The following is a 25862-nucleotide window of genomic DNA, read 5'->3' on the forward strand; positions in this document are numbered from 1 at the left end:
AAAACTTCATTTTAAGTGCACTGCATCCTACGAGTTCCAGTAAATTCCTTCAGGTTTAAAGTATAAAAAGCTAGGTTGAGCTTGAGATTCCTTGGTCAAGCATAATTTTTGAATTATCCAAAAGAGTTGTACTGTGGATGAATATGAAAATTTAAAAAAATAGATAAAGTTAATAACAAAGGAGAAAGGGATACTAATAGAGAAATATAAGTTTAAAAAAAAAGAAATGCAAAAGAACAATATAATGGAGCATATGCTTGTCAAGTGTATATCTATAATCTTTCTTCTATCCAAAGTTGAACAACTATTTATGAAAATCATACTTTATTTATTATTATTATCAAAGGGAATTTTCAAGATGATCCTCTACCCTGTTCATAAAAGCATCTTAAATGATGTGTGATCTGAAGGACAAAATAAAGAATGAAATGCTTAATTCATACCAAACTGATATACAGTATTTATCAAGTTATACAACTGCTCTTTTTCCCTCTAATTTGTAAACTTGCATCTCTCTAAACTTTCTATCTTACCTTCAGTTAGTGAAACTTCAGTTAGATAGATGTCAAATATCAGATGATCTCTTTTTCACAAAGAATTAAATCTGAAAAACAGAAACAGACAGTAATTAATTTTTTTGTAATCCAGACAATTGCCAGTTCTGATTAAGCTTTGGCATAGGACCTGACTTGGAAGTTGGTCAGATGAATTTGGTTGCCATTGAAAGTCACTGTTTTGTTTTCAGGCAAATGAGATATGCAAAGTCTGGAATAATAAGAGTTTTTTTTTTTGTTTGTTTGGGTTTTCTTCTTTTTTAACCAAATACAAAATTTGAGACATATTGTAGTCAGAGTGGTTATCTCAATGAAAAGTTCTATGAAAAGTCTTTTTAATACCATTTGAACAAGTTACTGTCTTGAGTGTCCATAGGATTGACTTTTTATACTTTGACTTTTTTTCATAAATTCTTATTTTTCTTTATATTCTTATGAGAATTTTTTTAAACTGGCTGCCTCTTTTATTCTAGTTTTATTGTGAATCAAGTGATATATATTTTCCTATATATCTTCACATGCCTTACCCAATACCCCATTTTAGGAAGGAGTTATTAACATATACATGGAAATATTAATTTTTAGTATAGCTCAGCTACAACTAACAATAGTATTTAAAATTGTGAAGTTCAGAGAGGATGGAAGTGCCTGACAAACATTCTACACCAGAGCTATGCAAATCAAATATGCAATTAACCTGATATATTTAGTCTTTGTGGACTTTTGCCTGATACATTGATCTTGTTCGGTAGATAATTTTTCCTTCTAATTGAATAAAACATAATAAAGGCCATTCTGGATCAGATTCAGAGTCCATCCAGCTCAGTAATCTGTTACTGATAACATCAGTTTTATAATACTGAGCACACAGTAGGCAATCTTATTTCACTGTACTGTTCTTGAAATAAGCAGACATGTGTGATTTCTAAGGCACCAATTCCCAAAGAAAAGCTAGCTCTTCCATAAAATGCATTCAAAGTTAATTCCTTTCTGAATCTTCATTTTTTTCAGTATACAAAACCTTTTAACATATAAAATGGTACTTCTCTTATTCATTTCAAAATAGCTATTTCTACCCTAATGTCCCAGTAGTTCCAATTCCAGTATAGACCTTAGAGAACTCTTGCAAACGTGTACAGTGAGACACAATGAGTCACAGTAGCACTGCCTATAACTGAAAAAAAATGAAAGCAGTTTATAAATGTGCATCGATTGGAATAGATAAATAAAATGTGGCATATTGATATGGTGGGTTATTATATATTCAAATGTACATACATCAGCACAGATAGGTCTCAAAAACAAAGCTGAGGAAAAAGAATAGAACTTGGACATATACTAGGTGCAATATTTATATAAATTAAGAATGCATACAAAATATTGTATACTACCCATGACTGTATATTTATGCATGTAAAAGTAGACACAGTACCTCATGAAAGTAGTTGTTTTCAGGAGGGAGTATAAAGAATAAGATTAGTGTGGTCAAGGGAGACCTCAACTTCTTCTATATTCTCTACATAGAAAACCCTAAAGATGCCACTGGAAAATTACTAGAGCTAATCAATGAATATAGTAAAACTGCAAGACATAAAATCAATACACATAAATCCCTTGCATTTATATACACTGACAAAGAAAAATAAGAAAGAGAAATTAAGCAAACAATCCCATTTACCATTGCCACAAAAAGAATAAAATATTTAGGAACAAATTTACCTAAAGAAAAAAGATCTGTATACAGAAAACTATAAAACACTGATGAAAGAAATCAGAGATGACACAAATAGATGGAAAAATACACCATGTTCTTGTATTGGAATAATCAATATAGGGAAAATGAGAATACTACCCAAAGTAGTCTATATGCAATGCAATCCCTATCAAACTACTTATGGTATTTTTCACAGAACTAGAAGAAATAATTTCACAATTTCTGTGGAAACACAAAAGACCTGAGTAGCCAAATCAATCTTGATAAAGAAGAATGGAACTGGAGTAATTAATCTTTTTGACTTCAGACTATATCACAAAGATAAAGTCATCAAGACAGTATGGTAGTGGCACAAATGCAGAAACATAGATCAATGAAACAAAGTAGAAAGCCCAGAGATAAATCCATGCAACTATAAACAATTTATTTCAACAAAAGAAGCAAAAATATACAACGGAGAAATGACAGTCTCCACAAGTGCTGGGAAAACTGGTCAACTACATGTAAGAGAATGAAACTAGAATAACTTTCTAACACCACACACTAAAATAAACTCAAAATGGATTAAAGACCTAAATGTAAGATGAGAAACTATAAAACTCTTAGAGGAAAACATAGGCAGAACACTCTATGACATAAGTCACAGCAAGATCCTCTATGACCCACCTCCCAGAGTAAAGGAAATAAAGACAAAAATAAACAAATGGGACCTAATTAAACTTAAAAGTTTTGTGCAATGAAGGAAACTATAAGCAATGTGAAAATAAAGCCCTTAGAATGGGAAAAAATAATAGCAAACAAATCACAAAGAATTAATCTCCAAAATAAACAAGCAGCTCATGAAGCTCAATATCAGAAAAATGAACAGCCCAATCACAAAATGATCAAAAGACCTAAACAGATATTTCTCCAAAGAAGACATACAGATGTCTAATAAACATATGAAAAGATACTCAATATCACTCATTATTAGATAAATGGAAATCAAAATCACAATGAGGTATCTTCTGACACTGCTATATGACCCAGAAATCCTACTGCTGGGTATACACCCTGCAGAAACCAGAATTGAAACAGACACATGTACCCTAATGTTCATTGCAGAACTATTTACAACAGCTAGGACATGGAAGCAACCTAGTTTTCCATCAGCAGATGAATGGGATAAGAAGTTGTGGTACATATGCACAATGGAATATTACTTAGCTATAAAAAGGAACCCATTTGAATCAGTTTTAATGAGGTGGATGAACCTGGAACCTATTATACAGAGTGAAGTAAGTCAGAAAGAGAAAGACAAATACTGTATATTAATGCATATATATATGTAATTTAGAAAGACAGTACCAATGATCATACATGCAGGGTAACAAAGGAGACATAAATGTTAAGAACAGGCATTTGGACTAACCAGGAGAAGGTGAGGGTGGGATGATTTGAGAAAATAGCATTGAAGCATGTATATTACCATATGTAAAACAGATGACCAGTGCAAGTTTGATGCCATGAATCAGGGCATCCAAAATCCAATGCTCTGGGACAACCCAGAAGAATAGTGTGGGAGGGAGGAGGGAGGGTTTTAGGATGGGGGGACACGAATATCTGTGGCTGATTCATGTTGATGTATAGCCAAAACTATCACAATACTGTAAATTATTCTCCAATTAAAAAAATAATTAAAAAATGATTCTAGAAGCAAATTTACATTTACTCTACGTGTGTGTATGTGCACATGCACGTGCTCAAACATGTCCAGATGTCTATAGTCCCATGGAATGTAGCCTGCTAGGCTCCTCTGTCTATGGAATTTGTCAGGCAAGAATACTGGATTAGGATGCCATTTTCTACTCTAGGGGATCTTCCCAACCCAGGGATAAAACCTGTATCTTTTGTATCTCCTGCATTGGCAGGTGGATTCTTTACCACTAGTGCCACCTGGGAAGCCCTACTCTACCTATACACTCTGTGATTTTACAAACAGGTAGCTCAGCTTGTAAAGAATCCACTTGCAATGCAGGAGACTCTGGTTCAATTCCTGGATTAGGAAGATTCCCTGGAGAAGAGATAGGCTACCCATTCCAGTATTCTTGGGCTTCCCTGGTGGCTCAGATGGTAAAGAATCCACCTGCAATGTGGAAGACCTCAGTTCAACCCCTGGGTTGAGACGATTCCCCTGGAGGAGGGCATGGCAACCTACTTCAGTATTCTTGACCCTGGAGAATCCCCATGGAGAGGAGCCTGGTGGGCTATAGCCCATGGGGTCACAAAGAGTCACAGAACTGAGCGACTAAGCACAGCACAGCACCACCTTGGAAGCCCTACTCTATCTATACGCTCCTTGATTTTATAAACTGATTAAATCAACATTTACCCATTCTTTCTATGCAGAAGAATATTAAACAGTATATTCTTATAAAAGTCCCTCTGGTATTTGTAACTGTCTCCTCTAGCCTCTCTTTTGACATTCTTTCTTTCTCAAGGAGTGGTTATCATAAATGCCCCAATTTTTCCAAGTACCAAGGACATGTTTTTACCTCAACACTGTAGTTTTCTCTTTTGTTTCAAGTACTTTTCTAGATGATATTTACCTCTTTGTTGAGGTATTTTTTGTTTGTGTTGTTTTCATTTTTGTCTTTGGGGTTTTTTGGGGGGGTATATTTTTTCGGCTAGAGAAGACATTACTTAACTACTATGTCTGACTGTCTGAGTGCCTCTATTTTAACTCTTATAACTTTCAAGATAATCTCACAATAAACTTAGGAAATCAATGCTATTATCTGTTTTTGCAAATGAGGAAATTGACATGTAAAGATGTTAAATAACTTGTCCAAGAAGAGCAGCCATTCAGTGTAAGAATCAGAAAGTTGAACCTAGCTCTGAATGATTCCAAATGCCTTGCTCTTTCCACTGCCTACAAAGTGAAAATGTTGCAGTAATTTAAAAATCCTTCATTTTGATATTTGGCAAAACTAATACAATTGGTAAAGTTTAAAAATAAAATAAAATTAAAAAAAATCCTTGACTGGGCATTAATTTTACTAATTATATTAAGAATAAAATGGTTCAAAACTTAAGAGATATTGTTGTTTTTATCTTACTATGGTTGTTCCTGAAAAAGAGTAAGCTTATTTTTGTTGCTACTGTTGTGTGTTTATCAGTTTAATATAAAAGTAGTGTTAGATAATTCTAGAGCTACAGTGGTAGTTTATAACTGGAGGTGATCTTAGCCTCTATAGGATATTTAGCAATCTCTGGAGATATTTTTGGTTATCACAAGTTGCAGGGGATTTACAGGTATCTAGAGTACAGAGGTCAAGGATACCACTAAACATCCTATAACATATAGAACAGTGCCCAATTCAAATAACTGCGCAGCCCAAAATGTCTACAATGCTGGTTGAGAAACTTTGATTTAGAGGTAAGAAATGTGTACCACAATTATAGCTGAATTTGAAGAAAACAGTATTTAAAAATCAAATAATATATGTATTAAAATATAGAGGATGTTACAAAGCATGCTAACTCAGCTTTAACCATTCACTACAGTTCTAAACTTTACATTCAAACTCAACGTTCAAAAAACTAAGATCATGGCATCCAGTCCCAACACTTCATGGCAAATAGATGGGGAAACAATGGAAACAGTGACAGACTTTATTTTTGGGGGGCTCCAAAATCACTGAAGATCATGACTGTAGCCATGAAATTTAAAAATGTTTGACCTTTGGAAGAAAAGCTATGACAAACCTAGACAGCATATTAAAAAGCAGAGATATTACTTTGCCAACAAAGGTGTGTCTAGTCAAAGCTATGGTTTTTCCAGTAGTCACGTATGGATGTGAGAGTTGAACCATAAAGAAAGCTGACAAATTGATGCTTTTGAACTGCGGTGTTGGAGAAGATTCTTGAGAGTCCCTTGGACTGCAAGGAGAGCCAACCAGTCCATCTTAAAGGAAATCAGTCTTGAATATTCATTGGAAGGACTGATAGTGAAGCTGAAACTCCAATACTTCGGCCACCTGATGTGAAAAACTGACTCATTGGAAAAGACCCTGATGCTGGGAAAAACTGAGTAGTAGGAGAAGGGGATAACAGAGGTTGAGATGGTTGGATGGCATCATCGACTTGATGGACACAAGCTTGAGCAAGCTCCAGGAGTTGGTGATAGACAGGGGGGACCTGGCGTGCTGCAGTCCAAGGGGTCACAAAGAGTTGGAGACGACTGAGCAACTGAACTGACTGAAAGTTCTAAAACCAGTGAAAGATTTTGCTAGAATTTTGACTTGAGATTCCAAAATTGATGTGGGATGAAGAGTAGTAGGAAAGTAATACTAAATTAGCAGTATCTGGAGCTAAGTGTATAGGTTCTGTGGCCAGTAAAATAGGGTACATGAGTAGAGGAGAGTTGTTGTTGTTGTTAAAAGAGCAGGTATTTTGTTTGTTTGCTTTTTGCCTTGCATTCATCTGTTTTTATGATAAAAGTCTCTTATTTTTTGCTTTTTCTTCTTTTAAGGGTTTGTTCAAATAGCTCCTACATGCTAAAATAAGAGAGATAAGGAAAAGGTTTATTTAAAATGAGCTTCTTAGGTTTTCCTCTAAAATCAGGAATAAGACAAGGATGTCCACTCTCAACATATATATTTAACATAGTACTGGAAGTCCTAGTTATAGCAATCAGAAAAGAAAAATAAATAAAGGACATCCAAAATGGAAGGAAATAAGTAAAACTGTCACTTTTTGCAGATGACATAATATTATACATAGAAAAACTGAAGTCTCTAAAAATATACTAGAACTAATAAATGCATTCAGTAAAGTTGCAGGATACATGATTTTTACACAGAAATCCATTGCTTTTATGTACAATAATAATGAACTATCAGAAAGAGAAAGCAAGAAAAGAACCCCATCTAAAATTGCATTAGGAAAAAAAAAATATATATATATATATATATACCTAGGAATAAACTTAACCAAGAAGATGAGAGACCTACACTCTAAAAACTATAAAACACTGAAAGAAATTGAAGATGATACAAAGAAATGGAAAGATATCCTGTGTTCATGATTGGAAGAATTGTTATTATTAAAATGACCAGAGGGAGGGTAGAGGAGGGAGGAGGGAGGAGGGTTCAGGATGGGGAACGCAGGTATACCTGTGGCGGATTCATTTCGATATTTGGCAAAACTAATACAATATTGTAAAGTTTAAAAATAAAATTAAATTAAAAAAAATAAATAAAATAAAATGTCCATATTACTCAAAGCAATCTACAGATTTAAGCAATTCCTATCAAAACACCTATGGTATTTTTCACAGAACTAGAACAGGTAATCCTAAAATTCATAAAGAACCACAAAGAACCTGAACTGCCAAAGCAATCTTGAGGAAAAAAAAAAGAATAAAGCTAGAAGGATAATGCTCTTGCATTCACTCTATATAACAAAACTACAGTAGTCAAAACAGCATGGAACTAGCACAAAAGCAAACATATAGATCAATAAAACAAAATAGAATGCCTAGAAGTAAACTCATCCATTTTAGTCAATTATCAACAACCGAGGAGGCAAGATCATATTGGAGAACATACTGGAGAAAAGACAATCTCTTCAATAAGTGGTGCTGGGAGAACTAGATAACTGTATGTAAAATAATAGAATTAGAAAATTTTCTCATATCATATAAAAATAAACTCAAAATAGATTTACAGTCTAAATGTAAGGCTGGAAACCATAAAACTCCTAGAAGAAACCAGGCAGTACACTCTTTGACAAAAATCTTAGCAATCTGTCTCCTAAAGCAAGGGACACAGAAACAAAAAGAAACAAATAAGACCTAAACAAACTTAAAAGCTTTTACACAACAAAGGAAACCATCAACAAAATGAAAATACAACTTACTGAATGGGAGAAAATACTTGTAAATGATAATGTCTAATAAAGGATTTATATCCAAAATATATAAACAGCACAACTTAATATCAAAAATTAAAGAGAGAACACCTAAATAGACATTTAAAAAAACTCATATAAATGTCCAATAGCCACAAAAAAAGATATTCCACACCTCTAATCATCAGAGAACTGCAAATAAAAATAACAATGAAATATGACCTCACATTTGTCAGAATGACTGTCATCAAAAATACAACAAATAACAAATGTCCAAGAGGATATAGAGAAAAGGGACCACTGATATAATGTTGATAGGAATATAAATTGCTTACAGCCACTATCGAAAATAATATGAAGGCTGCACAAAAAACTAAAAATAGAACTACCATATGATCCATCTATCCCAGCCCAGAGTAAATATTTGAAAAAAAGGAACACCAATTCAAAAAAGACATATGTACACCAATGTTCATAAGGGCATTATTTACAACAGTCATGATATGGAGGCAGACTAAGTGTCCATCAATGAATGAATGGAATCTTCAAAACATAAAAAGTCTCACAAATATGCAGAACAAAGCATTGGTTATCACTGCGGAGAGGGATGGGGTAGCAGATTAAGAAATAAAACTACTATGTATAAAATAACCTACAAGGGTGTAATGTATGGAACAGGGAATATAGCCAATATTTTATAACATTAAATGAAGTACAATATATAAAGATGTTGAATCACTTATGTTGTACTTCTGAAACTATCACCTAAACTTCAATAAAAAAGAAAACTAAAAAGTTTCTATATGAACACTTACACTTATATTAAAGAATTTCTGACTCATACAACTCTCAAAACTCTTTCGATATCATCTGAAGTGCAAAGTATCTCTAACAGTAGCAAATGCTTTGTTCTTTCTCACAATGTTATCCTTTAAGACTCAATCAACTCACCTGATTATTCAAGTTTTAAAAAGGTTTCCTGGCAAAGATAAATTTTAAAGTGTTGAGTGCTCTGTAATAGTAAAAGTTTCTAGAGAAATGGTCTTTTGGATAACTATATATTTTAATCACCAAATATTATCACTTCTTATTAAAGTAATAGTGAAATATTAGAAATTTCACATATAGAAATGGTAAATATGTAGATGTATTTTTCCTAGCTATTCAAGACTATTTTTTCATTATTTTCTGGTTCACTTAAACCTTGCATCCAGATTCTCATCTTGTCTCCTTTTACTCATCTCTCACTTTCTAATTATCAGTGTAAATTGGACACATTTTTAAGTCACCTATGGCAGCCATTTAAACCCATTCTTTTTGTCTTTAAACTTCTAATCCCACTTAATCTTCTATTTGCCCCAGCTAAAAGAGCTTTACCTCATCTGTAGCCCTAATCTCTTTCACCTTTCACTTGTACAAATTTTTGAAAATCAAACAAAAAACAGCAGAACAATGAAACCAGCAAGGTGTTCTCTGTCTGCCTAGGGAAAATATTTTTCCATTATAAACAGGAAAGACCCTCATTTATACCACATTACAATTTCCGGGAAACCAAACATTCTTCTTATAGAAATTAGAAAGACTGTGTGCAAGCTGGAATAATTCTTCATTTTAACCTGATAAATGGGTAACTGAACTATAGAAACAAGAAGCAGAAGTGGTCTTATTTATGATTCCTCCTTGCCATTCAGCTATGTGCATTTGAAAGTAGTGAATGGGGAACCAGAATCTTGAATTGAATCAGAGTCCTCCATTTGCTTAAAACTTTCTTGGGAAAATCATATAATCTTTCTGAGATTGTTTGTCTTTATTTTTAATTGGTAAGAAGAGGATAATAATACCTGCCAGTTTGCCTCAGACTCAGTTCAGTTCAGTTCAGTCGCTCAGTCGTGTCCGACTCTTTGCGACCCAAAGAATCGCAGCACGCCAGGCCTCCCTGTCCATCACCAACTCCCGGAGTGCACTCAAACTCATGTCCATCGAGTCGGTGATGCCATCCAGCCATCTCATCCTCTATCGTCCCCTTCTCCTCCTGCCCCCAATCCCTCCCAACATCAGAGTCTTTTCCAATGAGTCCACTCTTCACATGAGGTAGCCAAAGTATTGGAGTTACAGCTTTAGCACCAGTCCTTTCAATGAACACCCAGGACTGATCTTTAGAATGCACTGGTTGGATCTCCTTGCAGTCTAAGGGACTCTCGAGAGTCTTCTCCAACACCACAGTTCAAAAGCATCAATTCTTTGGCACTCAGCTTTCTTCACACTCCAATTCTCACATCCATACATGACCACTGGAAAAACCATAGCCTTGACTAGATGGACCTTTGTTGGCAAAGTAATGTCTCTGCTTTTCAATATGCTATCTAGGTTGGTCATAAATTTCCTTCCGAGGAGTAAGCGTCTTTTAATTTCATGGCTGCAATCACCACCTGCAGTGATTTTGGAGCCCAAAAAATAGAGTATGACATGGTTTCCACTGTTTCCCCATCTATTTCCCATGAACTGATGGAACCAGATGCCATGATCTTAGTTTGCTGAATGTTGAGCTTTAAACCAACTTTTTCATTCTCCTCTTTCACTTTCATCAAGAGGCTTTTTAATTTCTCTTCACTTTCTGCCATAAGGGTGGTGTCATCTGCATATCTGAGGTTATTGATATTTCTCCTGGCAATCTTGATTCCAGCTTGTTTCTTCAAGTTCAGCATTTCTCATGATGTACTCTGCATATAAGTTAAATAAGCAGGGTGACAATATACAGCCTTGACGAACTCCTTTTGCTGCTTGGAACCAGGCTGTTGTTCCATGTCCAGTTCTAACTGCTGCTTCCTGACCTGCATAAAGGTTTCTCAAGAGGCGGGTCAGGTGGTCTGGTATTCCCATCGCTTGAAGAATTTTCCACAGTTTATTGTGATCCACACAGTCAAAGGCTTTGGCATAGTCAATAAAGCAGAAACACATGTTTTCTGGAACTCTCTTGTTTTTTCCATGATCCAGCAGATGTTGGCAATTTGATCTCTGGTTCCTCTGCCTTTTCTAAAACCAGCTTGAACATCTGGAAGTTCACGGTTCATGTACTGCTGAAGCCTGGCTTGGAGAATTTTGAGCATTACTATACTAGCGTGTGAGATGAGTGCAATTGTGCGGTAGTTTGAGCATTTTTTGGCATTGCCTTTCTTTGGGATTGGAATGAAAACTGACCTTTTCCAGTCCTGTGGCCACTGCTGAGTTTTCCAAATTTGCTGGCAAATTGAATGCAGCACTTTCACAGCATCATCTTTAGGGATTTGAAATAGCTCAACTCGAATTCCATCACCTCTACTAGCTTTGTTCATAGTGATGCATTCTAAGGCCCACTTGACTTCACATTCCAGGATGTCTGGCTCTAGGTGAGTGATCACACCATGGTGATTATCTGGGTCGTGAAGATCTTTTTTGTACAGTTCTTCTGTGTATTCTTGCCACCTCTTCTTAATATCTTCTCCCTCTGTTAGGTCCATACCATTTCTGTCCTTTATCGAGCCCATCTTTGCATGAAATGTTCCCTTGGTATCTTTAATTTTCTTGAAGAGATCTCTAGGCTTTCCCATTCTATTGTTTTCTTCTATTTCTTTGCATTGATCGCTGAGGAAGGCTTTCTTACCTCTCATTGCTATTCTTTGGAACTCTGCATTCAGATGCTTATATCTTTCCTTTTCTCCTTTGCTTTTCGCTTCTCTTCTTTTCACAGCTATTTGTAAGGGCTCCCCAGACAGCCATTCTGCTTTTTTGCATTTATTTTCCATAGGGATGGTCTTGATTCCTGTCTCCTGTACAGTGTCATGAAGCTCTGTCCATAGTTCATCAGGCACTCTATCAGATCTAGTCCCTTAAATCTATTTCCCAGATTACTAAGTATCAAACAAAATGATATACAAGCAGTACTTTTTAAACTATAAAGTTCCATCCAAATTGAGTTATTTTAGGCAGTATAATGAGATTTTTATTCCTCTATATTAGAACTTTCATTTCCATTACACACCAGAGGCAAAATACAGACTTCTGAGGTCTGCTCCAAACTTATTCTATCAGAATCTACAGAGGCAAGTCCCAACCATCTGTATTTTTAGCAAGAACACTGAAGTTTGAGACGTACTACCCATTCCAGTATTCTTGCCTGGCAAATCACATGGACAGAGGAGCCTGGCCGGCTACAGACAATGAGGTTGCAAGGAGTCAGACACGACTGAGCTGCTGCTGCTGCTAAGTCACTTCAGTCATGTCCGACTCTGTGTGACCCCATAGACGGCAGCCCACCAGGCTCCCCCATCCCTGGGATTCTCCAGGCAAGAGTACTGGAGTGGGGTGCCATTGCCTTCTCCACGACTGAGCTACTAACTCACATATAATAGTACATCATTATCTTTTCTGGCATATACTTTTTTTTCTACATCAAGGAAAGTTTAACTGTTTTATACCATTGAATTTTCTTATCATCTTTAAGTTGTTTGCTAAAATACAACTAAAATGCTGTTGTGTTGTCACAAAACAATCTCAATTAAATTTTAAAAATTAATTTAGATTTCAACTGAAATTGTCAGATAAATGCTTGTAACTTTAAAAAGGAAAGCTTGTTCTTTGTATTACAATGGATTGAAAAATAGAGAACTTAAAAATGAAGAATTATGAAAACAACTCAATATCCTGGGGGAATTATAATTACCATATTAGCTTTATTCATGCCAGAGCTTAACACATTCAACAGTTCCTGAGTTAAGAGACTATATTGGTTCTTTATATCTCAATTATTCCAGTAAAAATTCAAGATCTCAGAACACATCTCTCTAAGTTTCATAGGTGAAATTTACCATATCTGAGTTTATCAATATGTGACTTACATTGTTTCAGTTAAACCTTGTTATTTAAAGTCCCAAAAGAACAGTTTGGGAGGCCTTATACTTATCACCTTTATCACTTTAGCCATGTTCTAAGGATGAAAAAAGAAAAACACAGTTGCCTATTTAGGTTAGACAGGGTAGGAGGTATTACTAAATCTGGTAGAGTGGAAGAAACAAAACCAATATCTGAGATAACCCAAAACAAAAAGAAATATTACTAAATACAATGAACAATGAATGAATAATTGTGCCTAGGGTGTGCCTAGAGTGTAAAATTATATTTTTGAAGATTACATCTAGCTTTTAAAAACAGTAACATTGATTAACTAAACATTTCCAGATTTTATACTAACATGTTTATGAGAATACAATAAGTCCAGTGATCTTAAGTGTTTAATTGGATTATGTGTTAATATAACATTAATATATTAATTTGGAAACAACCCAAATAACCATCCTCAGGACAGTACATGAATAAATCCTGATATATTTATACAGCAGAAAACTCTATTGCAGTGAAAATGAATGAACTATGGTTACATGTAGTAAAATAAATAAGGAACATTATAATGAGTTACAAAAGCAAGTCAAAGAAGAAGGAAAAGTACTTATGACTTCATCAACACAAAGTTCAAAAACACATAACACTAAAGAACATACTGTTTAGGAATGCAAATACTATGGTAAAACTATTAAAAAAAAAAAAAAACAGGGATACTATATATGAAGTTGAGACAACAGTTGCCTCTAAAGAGGGAAGGAAAGGAATGTGATTAGGAAAGGATTACACAAGAGAATTTATTGGAAATGGTAATTTTCTTTTCTCATAATGGATACTCAGTCACAGGAGTTTGTTGTTCTGTGCTCATGTTTTACAAATATTATTTTACAGGTACTCGATGTTTAAAACAAATTAAAATTTCATGTATTTCTTTTCTCTGTAATATATTTGCTCTGCCATAAAACAAGTATATTATTAACAGATTTCAGTTCTTTGTTCTCAACAGCAGAAGTTATTACTGAATATGCTGGTGGCTCAGATGGTAAGGAATCTGCCATCAATGCAGGAGACCTGGGTCCAATCACTTGGTCAGGAAGATCCCCTGAAGAAGGAAATGGCTACACACTCCAGTATTCTTGCCTGGAGAATCCCATGGATAAAGGAGCTTGGCAAGTTACAATTCATGGAGTCACAGAGTCAGACATGACTGAGTGACTAACACATGTATTTATAGTTCTATTACTGTGCCTAAGATTTAAAAAAAAAAATACTAAATCTAACTTTAAGAAAAAAAGAAATTCAAGGATAATACAAGGGCAATTTTTGGAATCAAAATTAGTTTAGAACTCTGTTTTTTTTTTTTTTTTTTTTTTTAACTTAAGATGGACAACAGTAACAAACTTACTAACTGGACAAATATCGTCAGATCTTATTTTTACCAAAAACCTGATCCTATCCTTATATCCCTCTCTTAAGAAGATCCACAATATGCAAAAACACTTTTAAAATACTTTTTTAAAAAAAGATTTGCTCTTTTTTAGAAGAACATAAGAAAAGTGAAAGTGAAAGTCACTCAGTCATGTCCAACTCTGCAACTCCACAGACTATACAATCCATGGAATTCTCCAAGCCAAAATACTGGAGTGGGTAGCCCTTCCCTTATCCAGGGGATCATCCCAACCCAGGGATCAAACCCAGGTCTCCCACATTGCAGGCGGTTTCTTTACTAGCTGAGCCTCAAAGGAAGCCCCATAACTAAAGTACTTTACATAAAACTTAGAAATGCTTAAGCTTTGGTGCATTGTTCTGGTCTACATGTGGATTTACTGAAAGAACTGTGTAAGTACATATTAAAAACATAGCGAAGAATTTTAAAAAACATTCTTTTTTACTTTTTCACCAAGAAAATCCTCAAACTGTGAAATACAATTGTTTATCTAGCAAGTAAAGTGATAAAATAATAATTAAATCTGCCAAGTTTTGTCTCCAGAGAAGTAAATCTTGCATCCCAAATACATACATGTGGAGAGATATAAATAAAAATCTTTGTACAGTTTCACCTATGGAAGTGTTTTACAGATTATTCTTCCTCAGAACTATACACAAAAAGGACTGTTTTTCCAGCATTATGGGTTTAGAATTAGTTAACAGTCTGAAGCCTAATAATCATCAACACAAAAGAATAAACAGTATCGTTTTGAACCATTTTGGTTCAGTAGGAAATGATCCTTAAGATAAAAAGAGGCTTATCAAATTATTTGTTCATTATTTTCCCCACACAGTTAAATATTAAAGATAAGAAAAACGTTAACATCACACATAAAATTTCCCACTAAAAATATAATTAATATGGCTATTTTTTCCCCTAAAGTAATATATATTAGCACTTTCCTGGAATTTCTAAGAGTTCTGAATTGAAACACGACGCCAAAGCCAAAGATCCTTCCCATAAATCTAGAGATTTAGCGTCTAGTAAATTACCTTTGGGCATATTAATAAATCACATATAAATGCTAATCACTATTTAGTATTTCTATCAACCTCCCGCTCACTATAGATTTCATAGTAGCTTTCCTATTTTTCACCATTTATTATAAAATACAATCTATTACTAAGATATATTTCACAGTAACTTCATCTCTTAAACTCCTAGGCTTACTTTTTTGTCCTCCCCGTCTAACCTAACAAATCAAAATCACGAGCCCCGAATCCCTCAGGTCCTTATTTCATACAAGTATAATTTTTTAAAAGTACTTTAAAATTCCTATACCTTTTTCTTTCATCCGTAAGACTTAAGCTCTGAGAACAGAAGTGAGGCGTCAAGGATAGTATGAAATCTGAGGAAAGAAGCGTGGCAGAAGGTTAAGCAGAGTATGGAGTACGACGAGAGGAAGTATGTCTGCCGAGTGAGGAAAACCGTTAGGCGCTGGGCACGCTAAAGACACGAGGGGGAGGGGCGTGACCTCTTGCCCTCGAGCCCCCTAACGCCCCCAAGCGACTGCCGCTTCTCAGAACGGCAGCCATTTTGACTTTGCCCCAGCCACGCCCCTCCGACGCAGACAGCTCCTCCCCCAACCTGTGCAGAAAAAGGAAGCTGAATTGCGAACCTTGGAGCAGGGCGAGTAGCAATTGTGGACTGGAACCGCGCTCTGAGCGCCTTCAAATCCTTGCTGCTGCCAATGGCTGTCGCAGTCCACGAAAGTCATGGGACCATATCGAATATAGAGAGTATTCTTTCCTGTTTGAAAAGCTGCTGCTATGGCTTAAGGAAGCAGGGAAGGGGAGGGCTGGGAGCCCTGAAAGTGGCTAGTGGAGACCTTTACAGGTCTAGTTGAGGAGGTGTGAGGGCTCGGACAGCGCTGGCAGCTTGTTTTGTTTGTTATTGTTTCCCTGTTAGCTGCATCCATCCTAGAATCAGGAGAAATGGGACTGCTTTGGCTAGAGTCAGGAGTCGCGGGACTGGTTTGAGAAGCTTCCTGAACGTGAACCCTTGCTTGTTGAGGACTACTGTTACCTATTTTTTTCTGTGAATTTATCCACTCCTGAGAAATCGAAGTAGGGTGGTGTGGAAACAGGTGACAGAAGTTTGCCAGAGGTTTGGGGCAGAGGTATAGGTTTTGATTAGATAATGAGGGCAAATAGTTTTTGTGGACAGTGTAGCCTGGCGTGTTGCAGCCCATGGGGTCACAAAGAGCCAGACATGATTGAGTGAACTGAGCTTAGTTTTTGTGGTACTTCTTCCTTTTTCTGGATGGAGGTGACTGGTAATGAGTTACGGTTCTTAATAGCAGTCCTCTGAACTAAATTGAGTGCTTGCTCTTTAATAATCTGATTTAACACGTGAGGAAACCCACAGTTCCTAAAGCTACGAAAATTCATCAGTGCCACCTTTGTTACCCCTTAAGCAATGAGGTTGAGGTTAGGAACGAACCTGTGGGAAGCCCTGAATTGAAGGATGAGATTGTTTTTCTCAACTGAAATGCCATCACAGAATTTCCATGTGGATGTTCTTTTTCCAGAAATTGTTATCACAGAAATAGAGTAGTTTGGCATCTTGCTATTGAATGAAACTTTGCAAAATAACAAAATGTGGGTCAGAGTAATTCTTTGATAGCTCATATTAAAACTATTTTACCTTTATTAATTTGTAAATCTGAAATATAGAAAGATATTTGGTGAGAGGATTAAATAATGTAAACCATACTGAGAATATTGGTAACATTTTGTGCTGAACTGGCCAAGATAAACCAAGAATAAAATGTGAACCTTTGTGGAGATGCAGAAATAGATCATTTCATGAACAGAGTAGGTAACTGAAAGGCTCAGTTTAAAGGATATAATTTACAGAAGTGTAGTTGTGTTAGATAATTTTTTTTTAAAGAACCATCATAAAAGAAAGAGCGCTGGACTATGAGTCAGAAAGTCAATTTCCAATCTCATTTCTGCCTTTTAAGAAACATGTGTTGAGACAGGTCATAGAGTGTTTGTCATGTAATGTTTACTCCTCTGTAAACATTTTGACCTGCCAACCTTTTAAAGCTTTTGTGAAGATAAAATGAAAGTTAAGGGCTCACCAAATTGTAAAGTTTTGAAACATGTTAAGCATTAAGAAGTAGGGTACAAATTGCTGTCTCTTTCCCCAGATCTTTTGGAAGAATTTGAGGTAATAGCTCTAACACTGCTTTTATTTTCTACTTTAATAATACAGGTTACTTTTGCTCTACCTAAAAGCCTTTGCTATGTGATTTCCATTAATAAGATAGTTACTAATTTTCTTTCACTGTGAAGTATGTATGCCTGCCTATAATTTAAATTAATGATACTATTATCAGTAGTTTAGTACCTAGCAAAAATGAACTACTAACAACTCTTCAGTCCATCAAAGGAAGTGAAGAGGTTTAACTTGAATCATACCATCTGGCAGTGATTAGTTCTCTTGATTTTTTTTTTTTTTTTTTTTTTAGAAATGGACCTTTTCCTTTGAGTAGAGGAAGAAGAAAATGACATGGACTCAGACCTATCTTTCATAAATAAATAACTTAAACTGAAACTTGAGTAACATTTATTTGTCACCTATATAAAATGCAGAAATCTCATTGTTGCAGTATGCAAAAAGAATAAATGTGCTACCACTATCGAATTAGCATGGTAATTGTGAATTCTGTCTTCAGGCAGTTAAATACACTGAAGTAATCATGTTAGATTAGATCCAGTGTCATTTTAAATAGTTTGATGGAGTAGCCAGATTTATTTTTTGTAATGTGTTCATATAGAAGTTTTACAAGTATACAGTTAATAGCAATATGTGTGCAATATGAACATTGTTTCAAGAGTAATACTTGATGAAACAAGGAAAGAATTGAAGGATATTTCCGTACCCCAATGTTCTTTTTTTTCCTTTTTTGCTTCTCTAAGTTTCTACCACTCTACTGTGTTATCCCTTAAGCAATGAGGTTGAGGTTAGGAAAATGTTCTGACATTTTTTGTTTTTTTGTTGTTGTTATTGGACTTAGTTAAAACATATTCATTTCCAGGAAGCCTTCCAGGTCATCTACCTAATCTCCTAACCCATCATCTCAACAAACCAAATATGAAAGCACTGCTGCTGCTGCTGCTGCTAAGTCACTTCAGTCATGTCCAACTCTGTGCGACCCCATCCCTGCGATTCTCCAGGCAAGAATACTGGAGTGGGTTGCTATTTCCTTCTCCAATGCATGCAAGTGAAAAGTGAAAGTGAAGTCACTCGGTCGTGTCCGACTCTTAGTGACCCACAGCCTACCGGGCTTCTCCATCCATGGGATTTTCCAGGCAAGAGTACTGGAATGGGGTGCCATTGCCTTCTCTGTCTGAAAGCACAATTTCCCACAAATCCCTATTCTTTCCTCCTTTACCCATCAGTTTTCTTTCCATTTAAGAACCCCCCCCCCCTTTTTTTAACTTTATAATCATATGTTTACTTATCTCTTTCATTAGACTGAGTTCCTTGAGGATGGGGTTCTTATCTTTTTTCTTTGAATCCTCATTTTCTCACACAGCACTTGGCCCATAGTGAGCAAAAAAAAAAAGAGCAGATGACCTGCTAAGAATTAACACTTATTGAGTCTCTACTGTGGGCTGAGCAGTGCATCTAGGATGTCAGTACAGAGATTTATAGGACCCATTCCCAATTTCAAGCACCTTTGATTTAATTGAACCAGGACACGTAAGAAAATGAATGCTAAAACAGCAATTCTTAATCCCATGTATGGACTTACTAAGCTTGAAATTGTATGTAAAATTTTGTATATTACTATGTGCCTTTTCCTGGGGAAAATGTCTATTGTTGACATTTGTTTCTGCAAGGGACTCTAACCTGGAAAAGGTTGAGAATCAATGAAGTAGATTATAGGTACTGTGGACATAAGAATAAAGAAAGGGATGTTGTGAACTGGACTGGTATCATTGTCTCCTTTTGTAGTCACCTATAAAGTTGAGACTGTGTTATAGGCAAAAGTTGCCAGCTACCTTACAAATGCTCTCCATTGTGAATGACTTTACATGCTAAAGCAGAATTACATATCAGAGTCTCTGAGGCTTTGCTATTATTGACAAATACATTTTTTAACCACAATATTATTAATATTTCAAATTTTGTTTTTCAGTACCACCTGAAAGTAGTCTTATGATTTATGTCCTAGCTAACTGGTAGAAGATGTATCTTATAAGAAGTATTGCATGTAAAGATTGCTTATGGTTCATCATTTGATGAACTTGTCAAATTCTTTCATTTTACAGATGTGAAAACTGAAGCCTAGAGATGGATAATTAACTGCTGAATAGAAGAACAAGGAGGAAGGAGGAATTCAATGCCAGCTCAACTCAAAGTCACTATGAAATTTAGAATGCAAGAGAGAAATAATAGTTGAGCTGGCTTTGAATTCTTCCTTCCTCCTGTTCTATTCATCAGTTACTCGATTATCCATCTCTGAGCTTCAGTTTTCACATTTGTAAAATGAGGGAAGTTGGCAAGTGATCTGTAAGTTTTCTTTCAATTTTGAAGATCTTGAGTTTCTGTGTTTCCAAACTCTACAATCCATACATATACAAAGGATGATTAAGATGCTGGGAGCTACTGCAGAGGCACATACTAACCCACACTGACAGCCAGTCGGACACAGAGGCCTCATTGGCTAGCAGCTAAGTGCTGGACCTCATCACCTGGGAGCAGGAGCTGCCAAGCCCAGCCTGGTCCCCATCCTGGTTCTGGAGGAGCCCCAGTGGCAGTGCAGGGCATGATGAAGCAAGTGGTGGCTGAGGAAGAGGAGGGCCACACTGGGGAGTAGTGGGATAAGGATGCTGACGGCTCTGAGGAGGGCATGGTCAGCAACAAGAGTCTGGACCTCAACCTTGCCAACAAGGTAATGAGCTTGAAGCTGGCCAAGGAGAAGGTAGGAGCAGGTGCACAGGACCACAAGCATGCCTACCACGTGTGTGGGAAGAGCTTCAAGTTCCTTGGGACCCTCAGCCACCACTGTAAGGCACAGGGCCCTGAGGAGCCTGGGGCAAGAGCACTGTCTCCCGGGAGCCCAAGGGACCACCACTGAGCCACTGCCCAGGCCAGCTGAACCCCAGACCCTGGAGCCCCTGGCCAAGGTGGAGGCCAGACCTGAAGCCCTGGAAGATAAGCAGAACAAGGAGGTCAAGGGGCCCTCTGACCATGTGGGGGGAGGAATAGGGTGGGGGGCTGCAGAGAAGAAGTCCCTGGAGAAGAGTGACAACAACAAGAAGCCAAAGACAGGCTCCCCCAGGAGCACAGCCAGCAAGGCAGACAAAAGGAAGAAGATGTGCAACATGTGTTGCAAGAGGTTCTGTTACTTGCAGGACCTGATGCAGCACATGAGGTTGCACATAGAAGAGAGGCTGTACAAGTCCAAGACCTGCTAGTGGACCTTTTCCTTGAAACACAGCCTGGTGAGCCACCAGGGGTCCACCAGAAGGCCCGGCATACCAAGCACCACAACAAGGACAGTGAAAGGGAGGCCAGGGAGGACAGCAAGAATGAGTTTACCCACAGTGGCATCATCCACATGTCAGAGAGTGAGGCGGACTTGGGCCTGCTTGCCAGCAACCACATGGCAGTCACCCAGAGCCAGGAGAGCATGGCCACCATGAGGAGAGGGCAGTGGGTTGGACCACCATCACTAGCCAGGTCAAGGCTGGCAGGAGTGCTCCCAGGGCAGCCCCGAGGAGCTGGCATGTCAGGGCGACCCTGGCCAGAAGAGCCCAGCTCCCCTTATGCAGGATGTGCTAAAGCTGTCCAGCCAGAGGCCCACCTACCCTTTCCTGGCTGCTGCATACGGTGCCTTTCTCCTGTGCCTGGAATGATTGCCTGGCCTGCCCCCAAGCCCACAGATGAAAGCCAGCAGAGCAAAGTGTCCTGAATCTATGTTTTCTGAGGTATCCTTAGTGTCCTTCAGTGATCTGGGGGACAGAAAGAGAGAGAGAGAAGGGCAGCCTTGACTGTGCGGAGATGCAGCACATGCTATTCGAGTGCCTTAACTACTTACAAGCCCGTTGGAGTTGTCCTGGGTGTTGTGTGTTCCCAAAATGACTTTTTGAAAAACAAAGGATATATTTTAATAAATTATTTGGAGAGGACCTTTTAAGAATTAACCTTATCTTCTATCTTGGTGTGTGTGAGCTTGCTTTTGTGAATCTGTGATAGTAACGTTTGTTCTGTGAGCTGGAAACAAGAGGGAAAAAAAAATGCCCTTGGATACCTGTGGCCAATAACTGGAAGAAAGTGATGTGAATTTCATGTAAATTCCCAGAGGATATGTGGAAAAGATGATCATTTCTCAAATACGCTTTTTTTTGTTTGTTTTATTCTGTTTGCTACATGGTGGATCTGTAATTTGGTCCTCAGTGTATTGCAGAATGTGGTTGATGAAGGTTTCCAATTTGGTTCAAGCCAAAACCAGGAAAGATTCTAGCTTCAATCTCGTACATGTTTCTACTCTCTCAGCATTAGACATGCCATTACTGTTGCAGTTTCCAGACAGAGAAGAATCCCCTGGCAACTGAACTGATGGAAAACATGCATAGATGTCATATATCTGATCCCATCCTCTTTTTGGTTTATGTATTATTATTATTTGTAGGTCATCAATTTGATGGTCTACAAATTGATGGTCATCAATTTGTCCTGGGAGATCTGAGCCACCCCCACCCAGGTCTCCTTTTGAGTGTCTGCCCACAGTTTTTCCTTGTCTCCCTCAGATGGCAGCTCTTCTACTCTACTTAGACAAGACTCTCTTGTGTGACTGAAGAACCCAGCACGGGTTGTGTGGTCCTTCACCCACTCAGGGTCCTGGGGGCAGCTGGGAGGGAAGAGGAGGCTAGGTGGGTGCCAGGGTTTCTGAGAAAGCCAGGCAGCAATACCTGTCGCTCACCAAGTTTTCCTGCCAAACCCAGCCCAGGCCTCACCCGCTTGCACTCCTGTCCTTTGCAGAGTGAGGAAATTCTACTACTGGTAATGTGAGACTGAAGAGGAAAAATAGGTGTGTGTTTACCCTCCTGTAATCTGGATTTGGTGCTTGAAGATAAACACCTTGTCTCTAGTTTCTGAATTGCCTGAGCCCCTGGGCATGCAAACTAAGCTATGATTCACCCAGAGTTTAAACAAATCACAAATTTCATAGTTTAATATTGGGGGAAGGGACAGAACAAACAAATGATACATTGGTCAACCTCACTAATAAAATGTAGCAAAACCTTATTGACTATGAGGGTACAGATGAAGCCTAAATAAAGCTTTAAATCAACAGTGATTATTGCTAGTGGCAGCCTCGGGTGCATTGCTGGGCTGGTTCCTGCTACATCTCACCCTAGCATAGAGTTGGAGTGGGCACACAGAGGTGGATTTTCTTTCCTGAGCATTGTATGTGGTCAATAGACCCCCTCACTTTAGCTGCTAGCAGTGACTAGAAACTGATCATACTCAGCAGCCTGTTCTCCAGTCAGACCCCAGGACCCCACAACCTCGGTGCCTCAGACCTCCTGGGACTCAGGACTCCTCTGTCCGTAGATTTGTGCTCACCACATGGACCCCCTATCCCCTCCAATTCCTCACCAACTTCTGGTGGCCAAAATCCACCTGCCCAGTCTTCAAAAGAAGCTATGTGTTCTTGATGAAAAGCGGTATCTTTACATATGAAGGGAGAAATGTTGAGGTATATAAGATTTTTAACTATATTAGGGATGTGTGAAACAGTTTCAAAATGAGGTTTTATTTTCTCTAGGTGAAGATGAATCAGAACCAATGATCCTCCCACCCCATATCACTTCATACCATGTGTGGTGTGCTTACCTAAAACCAGTTAATTCATCCTTTAATTTTTTATGACAACTGTTGTTGTTATTTTTGTTATTATTAGTATTTGGGTGTCTTGTTTTTCTTCCCAGCTCTCCACACTAAAACTCAGAACGTGGGGAAAAACCATGAGTAACTCTTTGCTGGGGAATATTACTCAGCCATAAAAAGGAGCTAATGTGAGTCAGGTGAACTGAGATGGATGAACCTAGAGCCTGTTATACAGAGTGAAGTAAGTCAGAAAGAGAAAAATATAGTGTGTTAATGCATATATATGAAAGATAGAAAAATGTTACTGATTAACTTATTTGCAGGGAAGGCATAAAAACACAGACATAGAGGAGGGATTTGTGGACATAGCAGGGGAAGGAGAAGGTAGGACGAATTGAGAGTAGCTTTGAAACACATACATTATCATGTGTAAAACTTAGCTGGAGAAAAAGTTGAAATTCATTGTTTTGGGGTGAAGTGGCAGATTCATGTTGATATATGGCAAAACCAATACAATATTGTAAAGTTAAAAAATAAAAATAAAAAAAAAATAAAAATTAAAAAAAAAAAAAAAAAAACTGTTAGCTAATGGGAAATTGTTATATAACACAGGGAGCTCAGCCTGGTGCTTTGTGATGACCTAGAGGGATGGGATGCGGTGAGAGGTGGAAGAGAGATTCCAAAGGGAGAGGAAATGTGTATGCTGCTACTGCTGCTGCTAAGTCGCTTCAGTCGTGTCTGACTCTGTGTGACCCCATAGATGGCAGCCCGCCAGGCTCCCCCATCCCTGGGATTCTCCAGGCAAGAACACTGGAGTGGGGTGCCATTGCCTTCTCCAGGAAATATGTATACCTATGACTAATTCATGTTGATACATGGCAAAAACCAACACAACATTGTAAAGCAATTATCCTCCAGTTAAATATAAGTTCAAAAAAGATACAATTTATGTTGTATATTTTCCAATTTTATATGCATGGTATCATGTTGCTTTCTTTTTTATTAAAGATGATTCTTCTGATTCATTATGTCATTTTCACCTTCACCTCAGTATAGATTTTTATTGTAGAAATATCACACAATTTATCCATTCTATTTACTGATGTACATTTAGGCTGTTTCCATAGTTTTCTGTCATTACAAACAATAGTTCTATGGTCATTCTTGTACATATTTCCTATGTCAGCTGACGACAGTTTCTCTAGGGAATATACCTGAGTGGGGTTGCTGGGTTAACGACTATAGGTATTTTCAAGTAATGATTCTTTGTTGATTTCCATTGTAATGTATATACCTTTTATTTTTCTTATGTGTACTAGGAATACAGAACAATGCTTAATTTGATATCTATATATCTATCTATATCTGTGAATATGCAAATCTGTTAGTTGATCCTCAGTTTTCATGGATGTTTTGTTTTCCCATCCTAGTTTACTAGATGTTAGGTCATGAACCATTCATCTGAAAGTTGGTTTGTTGAATACATAAAGTGTTGGATTTTATCTAATGTTTTTTCTCTTTATGTTCAGGATATCATTTGTGTTTTTTTCTTTAACCTCATAATATGGTTAAAATACATACATCCATTTTTCAAATATTAAACTATCCCACTGCTGGGCATACACACTGAGGAAACCAGAAGGGAAAGAGACACGTGTACCCCAATGTTCATCGCAGCACTATTTATAATAGCCAGGACATGGAAGCAACCTAGATGTCCATCAGCAGATGAATGGATAAGAAAGCTATGGTACATATACACAATGGAGTATTACTCAGCCATTAAAAAGAAAACATATGAATCAGTTCTAATGAGGTGGATGAAACTGGAGCCTATTATACAGAGTGAAGTAAGCCAGAAGGAAAAACACCAATACAGTATAATAACACATATATATGGAATTTAGAAAGATGGTAACAATAACCCTGTGTACAAGACAGCAAAAGAGACACTGATGTATAGAACAGTCTTATGGACTCTATGGGAGAGGGAGAGGGAGAGGGTGGGAAGATTTGGGGGAATGGCATTGAAACATGTAAAATATCATGTATGAAATGAGATGCCAGTCCAGGTTTGATGCACGATACTGGATGCTTGGGGCTAGTGCACTGGGATGACCCAGAGGGATGGTATGGGGAGGGAGGAGGGAGGAGGGTTCAGGATGGTGAACACATGTATACCTGTGGCGGATTCATTTTGATATTTGGCAAAACTAAAAGAATTATGTAAAGTTTAAAAATAAAATAAAATAAAAATAAACTATGCTTACATTTCTAGGCTAAACCCATCATGAAGTACTTTTAATACATTTCTTGAATAATTTTTTTCTCAGTCCCCACACTTTGATTCTGAATGATGAAAAAAACTGTTTTTAAAGCATTGTTCCATGATGTTTTTAGAGTCTTGGCAGCTACTGGAGTAATTAACTGAAGTGATCAGGCTTATGTTCATTCATTAAAAGTGCATGAAAAAATTCCATAGGGC

General features: G+C 37.3%; 1 protein-coding gene across 2 annotated transcripts in view; it reads right to left on the reverse strand.

The window, feature by feature from the left end:
- The window catches only part of TENT5D (terminal nucleotidyltransferase 5D), a 287933-nt gene that overhangs the window by 65881 nt on the left and 196190 nt on the right, over positions 1-25862 (reverse strand). The window contains exons 1-2 of one of the 2 annotated variants that reach the window (XM_070783897.1): positions 15806-15946; positions 534-604 (exon numbers count right to left, since the gene is read on the reverse strand). The gene's annotated coding sequence lies outside the window, so the exon portion shown is untranslated. Of the gene's footprint in view, positions 1-533; positions 605-15805; positions 15947-25862 lie in introns of those variants that run through there. The other variant, XM_070783895.1, reaches the window with a different exon arrangement.

Source organism: Bos indicus, chromosome X (genome assembly GCF_029378745.1).
Source record: "Bos indicus isolate NIAB-ARS_2022 breed Sahiwal x Tharparkar chromosome X, NIAB-ARS_B.indTharparkar_mat_pri_1.0, whole genome shotgun sequence".
Lineage (NCBI taxonomy): Eukaryota > Metazoa > Chordata > Mammalia > Artiodactyla > Bovidae > Bos > Bos indicus.